Consider the following 16,473-nt stretch of genomic DNA (forward strand, 5'->3'; position numbering starts at 1 on the left):
GTATTTATGTCCCTCAGGAATAGGGTGACCCAGTTATAACTCCAGGAACTGGGTTTTCTTTTCGTTGCCTCTTACCACTCGCAATGCTACGGTGGAGGTATTCGAACCCTCCTCGGTCGGTCGGTCGGTTGGTATGTTAAATTGTTAATGGTCTTCGCCAGTTCGTCGTGTGAAGACTTTGTGTGTGATTAGAAAACTTTATACATATGTAATATTTGGAATGATTCGAAGCGCATTTGTCTGTGTTGTAAGTGCAATTGCATTACCAGGAGAGGTCTTGTGTGTGTGTTAACGATAGCGCTGCAATTTAAGTGTGAAGAAAAGAGGTTGTAACCAAAGTGCTAATAAATCTAATCATCCGAACTAGAACCCGTCATTCTCGTCACACGTACCACCCTACACACGTGACAATATTATTATCATCATCGCATTCATTCGCTATCAGGAACTCGAAGGTTTAACAGTGGAACAAAAATGTTTCAGTTAATTGTATACCACCATACACTAATTACTTGTAATTTGATTTATGTAATCCGGAGCGCGAAAATAAATTTCAGCATCTAGGGACTAAGGTATGAATTGGTGCAGCTTAACTTATTTGTTTTTTTATGTGCATTCATGACGTAGTACACATGCGCCCTTTAGCTCTAATTTTGTCAATGTAATCTTTCTTCCCAGAGAAGTTCATGGAGGTGGGCCTAGGCCCACTGGGGCTGTAGTGCCAGGGGGAAAAAAATCTTTCTTCCAAAATAGCTGAACTTTGATCTTACACCCGGTGTTTTCTGTACATGACTAGCTTCCCCAGCCTTCATAACCTACTTGATATACGTGATAACTCTACAGTACTGGGTCACTAGATTAGATCACGTATTACTTACTTAATTTCCTCCATCCCTCAAATTATTTTTTTAATCCTAGTGGGGTGGGACTAAGTCCCTTGTACAACGGCCACTTCTGGCCTATTGTACCAGCTCCAGATGATAGGCGAGGGTGATTGTGGAGCAATTGGTGGAATGAAGATTGGCAAGGGAAACCGAAGTACTCGGAGAAAACCTGCACCAGCGCCACTTTGTCCACCACAAATCCCACTTGACCAGACCCGGGATCGAACCCGGGCCGCCGTGGTGGAAAGCCAGCGACTAACCGCTTGAGCTATGGCACGGCCCATTTCTCAGTAAGTAAGTAAACGTATCCCTGTAACAGGCCATGGAGGCCCATAGGTTTGTGAGACGTCGAGATTCCCACATTTTCTAGGCAACCAGCTCACATATGGCGGTAAGGTTGTCAGCCTTACGCGCCGGCCACTCTTTACCCCCAAGAACATTCCAAGAATATTCCTGGTACTCATTTCTGTTAGAGGCTGAGTGGACCCCAGGGCCATAGTGCGGCTGGAAGGATTAGGTAAATTGAAAAAATCCAATGACCTCATCGGGTACATGATACAAACTCCGTCTTCAGTGCCAACCATATATTGTAGGTCTTTCGTTTTGCTCTCCCTTACACACTACATGTTTCGGCCATAAACGGCCATCATTAGGTGTATTACTCACGTATCTGTCACACTGCACTTAGTTTAACATTTAAAATTTAAAAACACAGGTCTTCCTGATTGTTCCTTTCGTTGTTATTACCAAAATCTGCTTCGTTGATATCTTTGTTATTTACACACATCAATTTTGGTTTCTCTGAATTAATACTTATAAAATCTTCAGTTCTAATTTAAAATCTTTTCAATTTTCCTCTAAATTTTAAAATTTTAAATTCTCAGGGTTACTCGCCCTATGTCTACAGTGCTGCACCGGCTACTTCTTGTTTCTAGTACTGTACCGGTGTTATTCTGTGTAGTCTCTCTGTGTGAGTGCCGCTGCTTGTCTTTACTACTACTACTACTACTACTACTACTACTACTACTACTACTACTACTACCTCATCGGGATTCGATCCCGCGACCTTCTAGCTTGTAGCATAGTGCCTCAGCTATCTACGCTACAGCGTGCCCCCCCCTCATCCCCAATAGTAATCCCGTAGTGATTTGTTTTCCAAGGCTGTCAGCTTCTGTTCTTCTGAGAAATTAAAGAACCAAATTCCTAAATTATAGATTAACATTGATTTCAAACATACAATACTCATCCGCTAGTGACTGAAGAAAAATGAAGCGTATGTTACGGGCGTGTATGATAGGTACAGACGAACCAAAAGGGCATGCAGCCTCCTTCAAAGCAAAGAGTAGGCCAAGCGGGAAAATTCCCCCCATTCCGTGAAGGTGGAGGCAGAACGTTTCTCCGAAATATTGGTGTCTCGTTACAGAACTGCACAACAGTACAGCCCAGAAGGCCGTAATCTTTAATACTCACCGCCTTCAGAACCTCGAATCTCATACAAATACATCCTTGCACTATATAATGTGAAGACAACGTATCAAGGTTACAAAGGCATTCCAGGAGCTACGATACCGGCTCCAAACTCCCGTTCGGATCTTAGGAAACAGCAATAGTCACCACCTGCGTTTTTCTCGTTCCCGTTCCCTCTACCGCAGCAGTATATACACGTAGGACAGTTAGTGGTACCACCAGTGGGAAAAGGGCAGTTCAAGAGACCACACCTTATTCTTCGGTTGCGCTATAGATGAAATATGTCAGCATGCCAGGGACCAATGCGGTCAAAATCGCGTAGTGCTCTAATTCTTTCTTTAATATTTATTTCGTGTCCTTGCATTATTCAGTCTTGTCAGGGAACAGGGATAGCTCAGTCTGTATAGCGACAGACTACGGGTTGGACGGCCAGGGTTCGATACCCCAAAGAGGTAAGAGATTTTCTATTATTCACAGTGTCCAGACTGGCTCTGGTGTCCACCTAATCTGCTATTCCATGTGTATACCGTAGGTTTCTTCCCCTGTGGTAAAGTGGCCGAGGACTGAAGCTGAAGAATGATGAAGCTGTACTTTCATTCCTGCACACGTCTTCATTGTGTTGTGCTTAATTAATTACACAAACAAAACTAACTCCGTGGCCTGTAGTCTGCAATCGAACTATACCGACCGAGCGACCACCGCTTGTCGGCGAAGTTAGTGCAAACTTTGCAGATAGAGGGTGTCGCGTGGTCAGCACAACGTATCACGGCCGTTAATTTCGGTTTTATAGACCGTGGCCTCTATTTCCTTGAAATAGCTCCTCAAGTATCCCCACGAGGTTGAGTGGACTACGTTCCAGCAGCAGCACAACGTATCACGGCCGTTAATTTCGGTTTTATAGACCGTGGCCTCTATTTCCTTGAAATAGCTCCTCAAGTATCCCCACGAGGTTGAGTGGACTACGTTCCAGACCCACTACTCCTCAGAAAATGTGGTAGCGTCGGGAATCGAACCCGGATCTCTGGATCTGTAGCCAGGAACTCTGACCACTAGACCACAGAGGCGGTCACTAATTAATTACACACTGGGATAAATTTATCTTCACCTTTATTTAGTCCTGTTACTTCACCATCATGCCTCGGACCTGAGACTTTATTGAGCTGCTCTAGCTCACATCAGCACAGCTCAGTGTAGCCCGAATTGTTTAAGGCAACTTACGCGTGCGTCTCTGCTTGTAGGCGACTGTTACAGGGACCAAGCCTGCGGTCTTGGCAGGGAGGGTGTTCGCCGGATTTCACACTTTTGTTGATAAATCAATTACCGGAACGCCACACATTATTGCATTTTAAAATCCCGGCGGTGACGGTGCGGTTCAGCCGGCGGCGAGGGTGTGGATGACGTGATGTGTGAGAACTGATTCATGAATTTTTCATCAGCATGAAAAGCGGCAAACCAACGGCAATATGCTGTTGGGTTTTGTATTGTTATCTCCAGAGAGGAGATATGTTTGGTATCGGGAAACGCACGTTAAAACTGCGTGCTCTAGGGACTTCACACTATCTGTGGCGGCAGCTTTCATTTTACAGGAAGTAAATCACTACGTGGTCTCTTTCTATTTTCCCGACATGAGATGTGATTTACCGGATTTTTTGTTTTATTTTCCAAGCTTTTTTATCCTCTTTTTTTTATCCAAGACTATGTCAGGCTTCCGTGTATTACGAAAACAACACACGAGGAATGGAATAAGAAAAGCAACACGTGAGGAAATAAAATAGTAAGAAGCGAAAAGTGAATAACGAAAATGGCATCTTGGGATGAAGGAAATTTTTAGAGCACCATCTTAGCGGCCTCCGTAGTCTAGGGGTAACGTTCCCACCTCATGACTCAAGGTACGCGGGTTCAAACCCGGCGGAAAAATTCAGGGAACAAGTCCTCCGGGAGGGACTTTAAGCCGTGTGTCCCGAGTCGTAGATTTACGGCACGTAAAAGATCCTCATGCCTCTAGGAGACCTCTGAGCTAAATTAGGCAAGTTTCCCGCCCAAGTAGTTTCCAATGCCTCTGGTAGAGGGGGGAAGCATCAAGGTACCGAGGGCCGACCTCGTTGGCTGAACGGGGCTGATAACACGCACCAGTGCCAGTAGGGTATGGAGACTGGTAGAATATCAAAGGGGGACGTACAATAGACTATTAGTCGCGGTGCATGGGGAAACCCACCCCCTCCAATAATAATAATAATAATAATAAATAGAGCACCATCTTTAGAGTAGGCCGTATTTTGTCTCCCCGACATTCTTTGCCTTTTTCTTTCCTTCTTTCTTTCTTCTTTTTATTTTTTCTTTTCATTTTCTTCATTTTTTCTTTCTTTCATTTCAGTGATATCAACTGTGCCATACTGCGTCAGTAGACGACTCGATATTGATAACACTGGGATTTGTGGCTTTAGAGGCTATGGAACGGAGATAACTGTTTTGTGGCCATGCATGTCCACATTGATCAAGTGATAACAAGAATAGTAAATTGAATCGATTGCGATACTTTACAACAGTAAGAAGTCACTTACATACAGGCACTAAAAATTATCAAAAGCTGTGACAGAATATCACGAAAATAACAATAATAACTGTAACATGAGGGCAGTGTGCGTGTGTAGGAAATAGGGACCAGAGTTTCTGATACCAGAATGGGGTAAATTAGTAATTAACAATTATTACTTTATTATGACTTTAAATAAAATGCAATAATTGTTGCATATATCAGTATTCTCTGAGTTTTCTTAGCAGGAGAATATCTAATTAATGGATTGACCATCAGTGACAGTGTAGATCTTCATTAAACAAAGAGCAGTCTCTGATTAACTTTACAGGAACGCCCAGACTAACAGTATTCGGAAAATGAGCAAACAAAAAACAATTTTGCTTTTAAAAGCTCTTATAATAAGTAAGACATCGAAATCCCGACGATTGGAAAGGAATAATGAAATTTTCAATGTTACTAACACGACTTCATATTAACTGTCACACGTAGCGGCCTCCGTAGTCTAGAGGTAACGTTCCCACCTCATGACTCGTAGTACGCGGGTTCAAATACCCGGCGGAGGTCGTCGAATTTTTAAGGGCGGAAAAATTCAGGGAACAAGTCCTCCGGGAGGGACTTTAAGCCGTGGGTCCCGTGTCGTAGCTTTACGGCACGTAAAAGAACCTCATATCTCCAAAGGAGGTCACTGAGCCAAATTACGGACGTTTCCCGCCCAACAGCAGTCTCTAATACCTCTGGTAGATGGGGGAAGCATTATAGATACCTCTCAGCTAGTAGAGCCGGTCTCGCTGGCTGGGCGGGACTGATGGTAAGCACCAGTACCGGTAGGATATAGAGACTGGTAGAAATCATAGAGGGAAGCACAATGGACCAATACAGGTCTAAGTGCATGGGGAAACCCACCCTCTCCAATAACTAACTAACTAACTAACTGTTACACGTACCATTGAAAATCCTGACATAGCATAAGCATGCAAATTCTGGATTCCTTCAAATTCAGACGAATCTGCTATTGTAATGGAGTTTCAGGCAACAGATGCATACTCGAGTCTGGACGGCGTCAGAGCGCTGCACAGGGCAAAGGGCTCTTACAAACAAAAACAAACTCCGTGGTCCATAGTCCGCAAGCGAACTGTACCGACCGAGCGACTGCCGCTTGTCGGCGGAGTCAGTGCCAACATTTTGCTGATAGAGTGTGTCGTGTGGTCAGCGCAACGGATCCGCACGGTCGTTAATCTCGGTTCTCTAGACCGGAGCCGCTATTTCCTTGAAATGGCTCCTCAGTTATCCTCATGAGACCGAGTGGACCCCGTTCCGGACCTAGTATTTCTCAGAAAATCTAGTAGCATCAGGAATCGAACCCGGGACATCTGGATCTGTAGCCAGGAAATCTGACCACTAGACCACAAAGGTAGTCCCACGGGGCTCTTAGCGCTGGAAAAGGGAAATGTCATGTAATGAATAAAACCCGACATATTAAGTCTTAGGAAAATATACTCGCTGTGAGTATAGAAAAGAGGTTTCCATTCAGACAAGAAACTTCGAGATTTTAACACACAAAGAACATAATAAACTTAAAAAGTTATTATGTATTTTGCAATTACAATTAAACTGTTCGTCTTAGGAGTAAGTAATATAAACATAGTTTTTCCTGTATTTATTTTCAAACAAATTTCAAAATACCTGTTCTGCATAATCACTGTCTGACTGCATATGGCTACAATGTTGCATCCTGTTGCATATTGTTTATTAATTAACTAATGTATCTGATATTCCGTCTTACATGCAACACTCCTTTAAATTTTTTTAAAGTTACTACATATATGTAAGGAGTCTTTTAAATCTATTTCAAACCACACTCTGCACATGTTTTGACCGTCATTGGCCATCATCAGGTGCTTTAAAATTGTTTGTGGAGACTGCTGTGCTTGCGTTTGTTCGATGTGTAGTCCCAGCACACATTCGTGTTTTTCGTCGTGCTGGGTGTTCCCTCCTGCTGCGTTGTGTGTTTAAACTATTCATGGTTTAAAGGAATATTGCATGTAAGACGGATTATCAGAGATTTTTGTTAATTAATCTGTCGACATAGTTTATTGTCTAAGACATTCTTATCAACAAACAAGAGGCAATTTGAATTATGAATAATGGCATATGTAGAGACCGTTGATGAAAATATTGAAATGCAAAGACACTAAAATTGATCTCTGCGGAACCCCAGGTTTCAGAAGACAAGAAGAACACTCCTTGTACTGCGGCCATTTCTGGCCTATTGTACCAGCCCCAGATGATAGATGGGAGTGATTGTGGAGCAATTGGTGGAATGAAGATTGGCAGGGGAAACCGAAGTATTCGGAGAAAACCTGCCCCAGCGCCACTTTGTCCACCACAAATCCCACTTGATCAGACCCCGGGATCGAACCCGGGCCGCCGCGGTGGGAAGCCAGCGACTAACCGCTTGAGCTATGGCGCGACGCTCTTTGTAACTTAACACTAAAAGATCTTAGCAATTTTCCGTTTCAGGCAGGTTCCTTTCGAAGCAGATATTTCCCAGAAATTAGCAGTGTCTCTGAAGAGAATTTGCACTGCAATTTTGGAATCTGTTTTGTTGTTTCTGGCGCTTATTTATACATAACTTCCCACTCGGTTTTGGGGGCTCACACATGTGCCATTTGTATGATTTTCAGAACATAGTTTTTGTGAAAAGTGTCATTTAAAGAAAATAATGTTCCCTAACTGAAACGGCATGTTTTTGGAACTTCGCATACTACGTAAAATTATAGTACAAGATAAATATTCCAACAGAACAAATTATCCAAAAATAAATAAAAATTAATATGCATTAAACTATAATTTAGAATAAATTTAGTTTTTTAAAATAGATCCTTCGCAGCAGCTTCTTCTAGAACTGAACATAAGCCCCATCCTCCATATAGAATTGAACTTTTCTTAATGGCACAACTGTATAATTATTGTATTTTAGTTAAACTGAAACACGACGTGAATTCTCGTTTCATGACAAAATGACAAAAAAAAACAGTCCAAAACACAACAGTATAGAGTGATCTTCAGTGTTTGAAATAAAATATTTATAAAAAATGAGACATTTGAAAATGCATGTAGTATTAATCTTTTGAACACCCTGTGTCTCCTTATTTAAACAGAAAAAAATCAATTCTTCTTCCGAAAGTAGCTCACAGAGAAGAATTTTTCTTACACTTACCACTTTTATCTATAATGCACAGTTTGAATAAAACTGGATAATTTATTCATCAATCGTAGAAGACTTTTTTGACATCCATTTGCCTAATTATCGAAATAAGAAGTCAACAATTTTCCCGGCGCTGTCTCTACAATAGGAATATTTTTCTGAAACTTTCTTTGACGACGCGCCATTTGAGAGAAGCTGTGTGGGATGGACGGACAGTTGACTTACATAATAACATGCCCGTGCAGAAAAATCTCCACTGCAACTTCACAGACTATTGTGTTGTTCCTTATATTTATTTACTTTAACGGCTCTAAGTTCTTGGACTCACACACGCGTCACGCTTTTGATTTTCAGAACACAATTCTTATGAGGTAGACTATGCGAAATAAACAGAGCCCCGCACTAAAACGGCCTATTTCTCTTTGGATTTCACGAACAAAGTTATAGAAATTATCTTAAAAAATCGTTGTAGTCACATGATGTGAATGTACGAGTTCTCTCTTGTAGTACAAGACGCCGTGTAGTCTGATAAAAGTTACGTCCCGCCGCCTCTGTGAGAATCTCACATCCAACAATTTTAAATTACGTTCTTAACTCATCACCATTTAGTGCTGAGGTTAAGATCACGTGGAGTTCGTCTCTGCTCTTTCCATAGTGTGGTTCTTAGGCGCCGAGACAGCTGTACCTTTACTTTAAACCTTTTTTTCGTCAAAAACAAAGGCCTTGGCACTTCGATAAATGGACCTCTTGCATATCAACCACGCCTTTAGGTTTTCAACTTTACAGACCAGACTAAGTAAGTTCTGGCTTTAGAAGTGTTTTACAAACGTTTTATGATCTAAGTTCCGGTTTGTGTTCCTTTAATGAGTTATATTGCCTTTGGCTTCAAAGAGAATAGGCCTATTGCCTGTAAATTAGAGGCTATATCTCAATTTCAGTTTGGTTTACAATAGATAAAATATAGAGTGGAGTGATCATTATTCGCCATATACACAGAACATTCACATTCACATCATGGTAGAGCTCCCACGTTTTGAAGGAAAAATGAAGTCGGCGCCTAGGCCCACTACTTATTTATATGCAATATGCCTCTTTTCCCTTCCATGAAGTCATTATAACGGGGGCCTAACACACACGACACCCCCGATATTGATCTGTTGTCGTTGCTTGTATTGTCGTTCTTGTCACTCAAATTGAAACGTGATGGATTATTTTCCCTACATTATTGACAAACATATTTCTCATTCTCCGAAACACGCAAACAAAATACTGGCGCTGAACTGACGCTCCTAACACTCCGTTTCCTTTCCGCCCACCCTGTGACATGGAGTAAGAGGGGTTGTCAGAGAGAGATACGAGCAACGGCTGAACTAAATATACTGTAGTATGAAAATGTCGGAAGCTTATTCTCGCTTCTTGGTTGGGTTTTAAGGACGCGTGATTCAGTTACAGCACAAATGTATTCATATTACATGATGGCAGTACAAGGAGTTGGATCTGACGACTCAATGTACGTGCGTTATGTTCAGGAAGGGTCAAAAAGCACGAAAGCAAGTCCTCTTTCCAACACAAGTAAACCGTTGTTTTTCAAATGACTTGTGTCGGGACTCCGTATGAAATGACGAAATATTAACATGATTTATCGCAGTATGCATGACACCAGTACTGACATCTTTGATTATTTACTAACAAAGATAGTTTTTCTTTTTTTCACTGGCTCTACATCCCCCTTGGGCCTTGGCTTCTGATTTTCAGTTTCATGATCATTTTACAGACGGTAGGACCGTGATCATGACCGACAGCCAAGGTAGTTTATTTCTCCTTGGCACTACAAACCCAGTGAGCCTAGGCCTACCTCTATGAACTTCTCCGTTCACTTCGGTTTTTCTAGATCTTACACACTCCTTGGCCGGGTGATCAGCTCGTCGCAAGGCCTCTACCTGTACACAAACTAAACATCCATGCCCTGAGTGGGATTAGAACCCACGATCCCGGTTTCCAAGCGAGCGAAGACAGTGCATGCCTTAGACCGCTCGGCTACCGTGACCGGCAGCCAAGATAGTTTAGTCGCTAAAATTACCGGCATAAATACAGATTTCGCTTTCCGTCACCATTTCCAAATAGACTCTGGAGCATACCAGCTTCGTCGTCGCAGGTCCCATGCACTCTGTTCCCTGAAATACTCGTGATGCGCTTGGACTGCGACAGTAACCAGTCACCTCTACATGCAGCATGTTATGTATTGCTTCTCAAAAGGACGTAGTTCCATTTAGAAAGTAATTTAGGCCCTATACGGGTCATATATAGTTACACACACATAGTCACATAGTCACGTGAGGGAGTGTATGTCGATAGGGGTTTTGGGTTGGAGACTGGCTTTATTGACCACTGTAACACACGACTCGTGACTGCTACTATAGCGCCATCGCTGATCTACACACTTCAGAAATCACTACAGCACACGTTAAATCTTTTCATTCTGCTGTGTCTTCTCCAGTTTTTCCCTGGTAACGGCTTCTAACAGTGGAGATTCCTCAGCATCGGTACACTCAACTGCACCGACTAAGTCTTCTCTTCACAGGCTCCCCTACAACTGTCCCCGTTATCACTGACTGACTTCTAAACTTGTTTCTGTTATAACATCTCGGCATGTACCGCGTCGAAAACACCGTTCCTTGTTGTACTCCAGTCGTTTTCGTGGGAGAGAGAGATAGTAGAAAAAATGTAAAGCTATCCTGTAACAGGCCGTGAAGGCCCATAGCGTTGTGAGAGGTCGACGCTCCCATATTTTCTGTAGACAGTCGGCTCACAGATGGAGATGAGATTGTCAGATTGACGCGCCCGCCCTTTATGCCCCATGAAAATCCTTGGTACTCATTTCTGTTAGAGGCTGAGTCGACCCCAGGGCCATAGTGCGGCTTGAAGGATTAGGTCAATTGAAAAATCTAATGACCTCATCGGGACTCAAACCCGCGACCTTCCGGCTTGTAGCATAGTGCCTCAACCAACTACTCTACCGCGTGCATAGTATATGGGCTATATTGTACAGCTGTTAGCGATATCTCACATAATCTACTTTCTCCACATCACTTCTTTCACTAGATCAATAGCATTTGCAGTTTGGTGTAATATCGTACAATTACAGTGACATGGACGCCAAACATCATAATTATCTGCTGTCACGTGAAATGTTACTGGATTTCTGGAAATGGTTCATCACGTGTATACACGTATAGCAGAAACATTCACCTCATTAGTCTCTATAATCTGACATAGGCCTTTCGTATTATTCTATTTATTGCATATGTAGTGAAACAGAAGTAAAACCAGTCGTGGTTTTACTTTTGGTGCCAGACCGCTCTGGACCAAACTGAAGCTGTTGAGACAAATTCATTGGGTTTGGGGCCGGAACATACTGACGAAAGCCACCCCGCCCTAGAGTGTTTTCATTTTGATACACTGCGTATAGAAGGGGGCACGTGGTAGCGTAGTTCGTTGAGGCACTATGCAACAAGCCGGAAGGTCGTAGGTTCAAGTCCCAATGAGGTCATTGGATTTTTTCAACTGACCTAATCCTTCCAGCCGCACTACGACCCTGGGATCGACTCAACCTCTAACAGAAGTGAGTACCAGGAATTAATTAAATAATTTTCCGGGGGAGTAAAGCGCGGCTGGCTCGTAAGGCTGACAACCTTACCGCCATCTTTGAGCTGATTGTCTAGATAATGTGGGACCCTCAACGTCTCACAACCCTATGGGCCTGGTACAGGGATAGCTTTACTTACTTTTACACTGCGTATAGAACGCCTGGTTGTGAACTGAATAGCCTTGCAGTTCTTGTCTACTTGCATTGAATACTGCATTTCTATAACCTTTTAAGCATGAAGGATACAAAATCTTCTCTTTCCATGCCAATCACATCTACGAAAAAAGGAAATTACATTGGAAAAATAATGAATTACTCACAAACTGTGATTATTCATACCTTACCTAAAAATACGCTTTCCGTATTGAAAGTTGAAGACATTTTATTGTACAATTTGACTAGTGTGCCGAACAAGCCAAAACATATTCTCTATAATTTTATGCAAGTAATGGAAGAGTGTTGTAGTTCCGATAATTAAGGAAAACTGGATATCCACAACAGCTTATTTTGGAAGTCTGTAATGGCTGAATTGCAGCCAAACGAGTACTCTCCGTACCGAGAGGCAATAACATTTTTACAGCCTTAATATCGTATTCTTTTTTGTTCATTATTACAAGAAGTTGCATGATTGCTGACAGGCTTGCGATGTTGCCCTGCATTACAGATTCCACGGCAGGTTAGTTCTGGGTCGGTCTGACAGGCGGAGACTAATGATAGGGAGTGCCGTGTGGCGGACTTCACATTGAGAGTAGCTGCTCCTCGTGTCTGCATGGCGTGCTGCAAGAGAATTCCTATATGATAAGAGAAATTGCTATAATCCTGGATAAGTATTGAACATGTGTAAGTCGATAGGCCCTATATAGTATGTCTGCATGAAGGACGCAAAAAGGATATACATAGCGGATCTAGAATATCTGTAAGGACTTAACATATATTGGGGAATCTCAGTAGAGGATTAGATTTTCGTGGTTTCTGTTGGTTTAAATTGTAGTCTTTGAAACAAAGCACTAACTTATATGTACTGTGTGGGTGTATCTCCCTATCGTTGTAAGGAAAGGACTCAGTTAAAACGTTACGGCGGCAACAGATACACATGCGACAGTAGAAAAATTATTGGACGCGTCGTTTTCTACGAATTCCGTGTCGTATCATGGAAAGTATGAGATTAATTCTTCCCAGAACTTCTTGTCATATTTCATCATCTTATATTAGAAATTTGTCACAACGTTTGTAGAAATGGATTCATTTAACCTTGCAATTCAGTAACAATGTTTTATTTATTTATTTATTTACACGTGATAACGGTTCAGGACCGAAACATACAGTGTATAAAGACGAATAGAATTGATTGATATTTCACGTATTAGGGGTTGTGCGTAACTTATAGACGGGTTTTGGATTGGGTGATTGGATTTATTGACACCTTATACACATTGCTCGAAACTGTAGGCAATTAGAACGTTATCAACATTTTCACGTTTTACATTTCACTGTTACAAACACTACTGCCTTCAGTCTGTTACACTCTCCACTAGTCGCTTCCTCGCAACGGATTCATAACAGTCTCACTGTAACTTCAAATCAAACATGAAGTCCTCTTTGCACAGCCTAATTTGTTTATTGCCATTATTCTCAATTGCCTGCTAATGTCGACCCTCTCAATTCTCTGCTGCAACTGCCAACTACGGAACTCGACTCAATTCTAATTCCAGCCACGTGAGATCCAAGTTATATAGACTCTGGGCGGACACATTGTTGCGTGTTGATTCACTGCTGCAGAAATGTGTTTACCGAACCATTGAGTAACAATGCGAGCGGCGCGAGTCACAGAAAACACCGCTCTGCTATTGTTGCGCGCTTCCGCGGGAATATATTTAATGAGACGCTGCCTAGCAATGAACTATTCCGGCTTTCGGGTGTCATGCCACAATGTATTGCTTGTATTTTAATAGATTTTATTAAAATCATAACCAGTTTATTTTAGTTGTTGTGCCGAAGACCCCAATATCTTCGGAGTTATACATACAGAATGGGAAAATGGAAAGAACATTCTTCGCACAAGTCACTCCTCACTAAGCGACTAGTTAAGGACACCCAGTAGGCAGATAATTCATATATACAACTATGGTTATTCCCAGCAAAATCTGATTGAAGATGACTGATATGACCGTTACCTCCTGCAGAGAAGGAAACTAATTTGAATAAAATTAAAAATGAGAAGAAGACGAAAAGAAGCAATATTTACAAAAAAAAACAGCTTTTGTTACACGAGGCCCGCCTGGCCTGTTTGCTTTGCATAACATAAAGCATTCTTTGTGCTTACGTTCAAACGTATTACGCACTAACATAACACAGAGTCTAACCGAGTCTAAAAGAAAACTCCTATTCCTATAAGGAAAGAACAAAGAAAGGTTCCTCTGTGTACTCGTACCTTGTGAAACAGCCAACATCTTTGCTTTTGCCTTATGTAAAAGGAAGTTATCTTCTACTCTTCTTTCATTCTCTCTTCTTTTTTAATTTTCTTGTACGGTGTAAAGCCCACATCAAAGGATCGGTAAGAAGAATGAAGAAGCGACTACGACATCAGGCTAAGAAGATACGCTACTGAGAACTGAGATATGTTGGCAGGGCTCAACAGAGCATCAGCTCAAAGGGAATTTGAGCAGCAACTTTACTCTGATGTCCCGACCGAGGAAGCAATTTTTAGTAAAGGGTTTGAGTGGGAAGAGGGGTGTGAGTTAAAAAGTTAAGTCATATAGTGGCAACCTTTCCTTTATGCGGCAGGATATTTTTCCTCCCCTTTTATCTGGCGAAAGAAGGTTGAGCTTTGGGGGAGTGTAATACCATAGGGGTACGTCGAAGTTGATATATATATATATATATATCAAAGTCAAAAACATAAATGAGGAAATACATCGTGCAAGGAGAATGTTTCAGTCCGTGTTAATTCGGTTAATAATGAACCATAAATGAATATTTGCACACTATAAAGTCAACACCGATTTTAGAAGGACGATTTATAATATCAAATGATAAGTAATATTTTTCCAAAATTGAAATTAATTATACACAAACAAGATCTTGAAAGAATCGTTACGACGATATTAATACACTGATTAATTTTGTGGATATGATCATATTTCTATACGGTCCGGAGGTAGAGACTAGCTCTATTAATTTGACCGAATATAGGAGACTTTTTACCTGTGGAAGGGGACAAATTCCAGTCTCCGACACGTTGTTTCAAATAAAACGATATATCCATAGATAATGTCCAGAAAATTGACCATTAAATATCGAACTGAAATAAAGTTTTATTAGGTAATTGACATAACATTGTCACCTTGTCATAACCTTTCGCACAATGAGATCGTGATTTGGCGGGCAAAACTGTAATAAAGTTTCGTTTCGCTAGCGGACATCAGCAAATTATATTCAGCAATATTGGATTTCCACAAGTAGATGAACCTAACGATCAGCCATATTCTGTTATCATAGTCCATTCTTTAAAAAATGATAATTGTGATAAATGTACGTACCTGAAATTTCAGATTTCATTCTATGGTAATTGTTGTGCTTTGTAACAATGAAAAGTTCATTCTTGACGTTTCACTTAAAATTAGGGAATCCCATATATGTAACATAAAAGGTTTCAGTGAATTCATATGTCACATTTTTCAAAGCTATTAAATGCCTGTGTAATTCATATTTAGGCTAAATAATAGATAATTCAGAATCACTGCATTGATCGATTCAAATAGTGCGGTAAATACATGATTATTTGGTAATCCAATTAACCCCCCTCCCTTTTTTCACTCCCCTCTTGCTCCCACTTTGGAGCATAGGGCTGATTTCTCAGTTTCATGGTCATTTTAAGGACGGTAGAATTCCTTGGATGGGTGATCAGCTCGTCGTAAGGCCTCTACCTAAACAGAGGACAACATATACGTGCTACACAGAATAAACGCTTATACACACCAAACATCCATGCCTTATGTGAGATTCGAATCCACGATCCCTGCTTCCGAGGGAGCGAAGACAGTACATGCCTTAGACCGCTGGGCTACCGTGACCGGCATTAAACCCCCTAATGATTACTGATTACTCGGTGGAGCAGAATCCTTGTTAAGAAGCTAGTAGTCTCTCAATTTGTCAAGGAATTTTCCTCATTTTTTAAGGCCAGTACCGTGTACAGAAAGGCCCGCCACTAAGCCCTAGTTTAGATTAGACACTCTCAACAGCATAATTGAGTTTAATTGTTTCTTACATCCTGTTGTGTATTTAATCAATATTAGAGTCAATTTTACCGACCACACAACATATTTTTATTATTATTACACTACATGTTTCGACCTCAAGAGGTCATCCTCAGGTGTACGAACACAGCTATATAATTACACGCAATCACATTCGTCTTCTCACTTATTCGATCCTGTATCTTATTCAGGCCCACGCTCAACAATATATCAAGCTCCTCTCACAAAACACAAGTTAAAATATTATTCTAAATGTCAAAATTTAAAATTTGTGAATCGAATTTCAATTCAGGTCACTAGTTATGCTTTCACTTTCACTTGTTATTCAGTCACTTCCTACTTACGCTCATCACTGCGTCAAGTTCACTTTAACTACTTTAATTATATTATTGGTTAAAAGTCCATGAATTAAAGTTCAATTTTATTAGGTCTTTTACCTGAAATGACAGATCTTATATTGTATTCGACTTCAATCC

Source organism: Cryptotermes secundus, unplaced genomic scaffold (assembly GCF_002891405.2).
Source record: "Cryptotermes secundus unplaced genomic scaffold, Csec_1.0 scaffold304, whole genome shotgun sequence".
NCBI lineage: Eukaryota > Metazoa > Arthropoda > Insecta > Blattodea > Kalotermitidae > Cryptotermes > Cryptotermes secundus.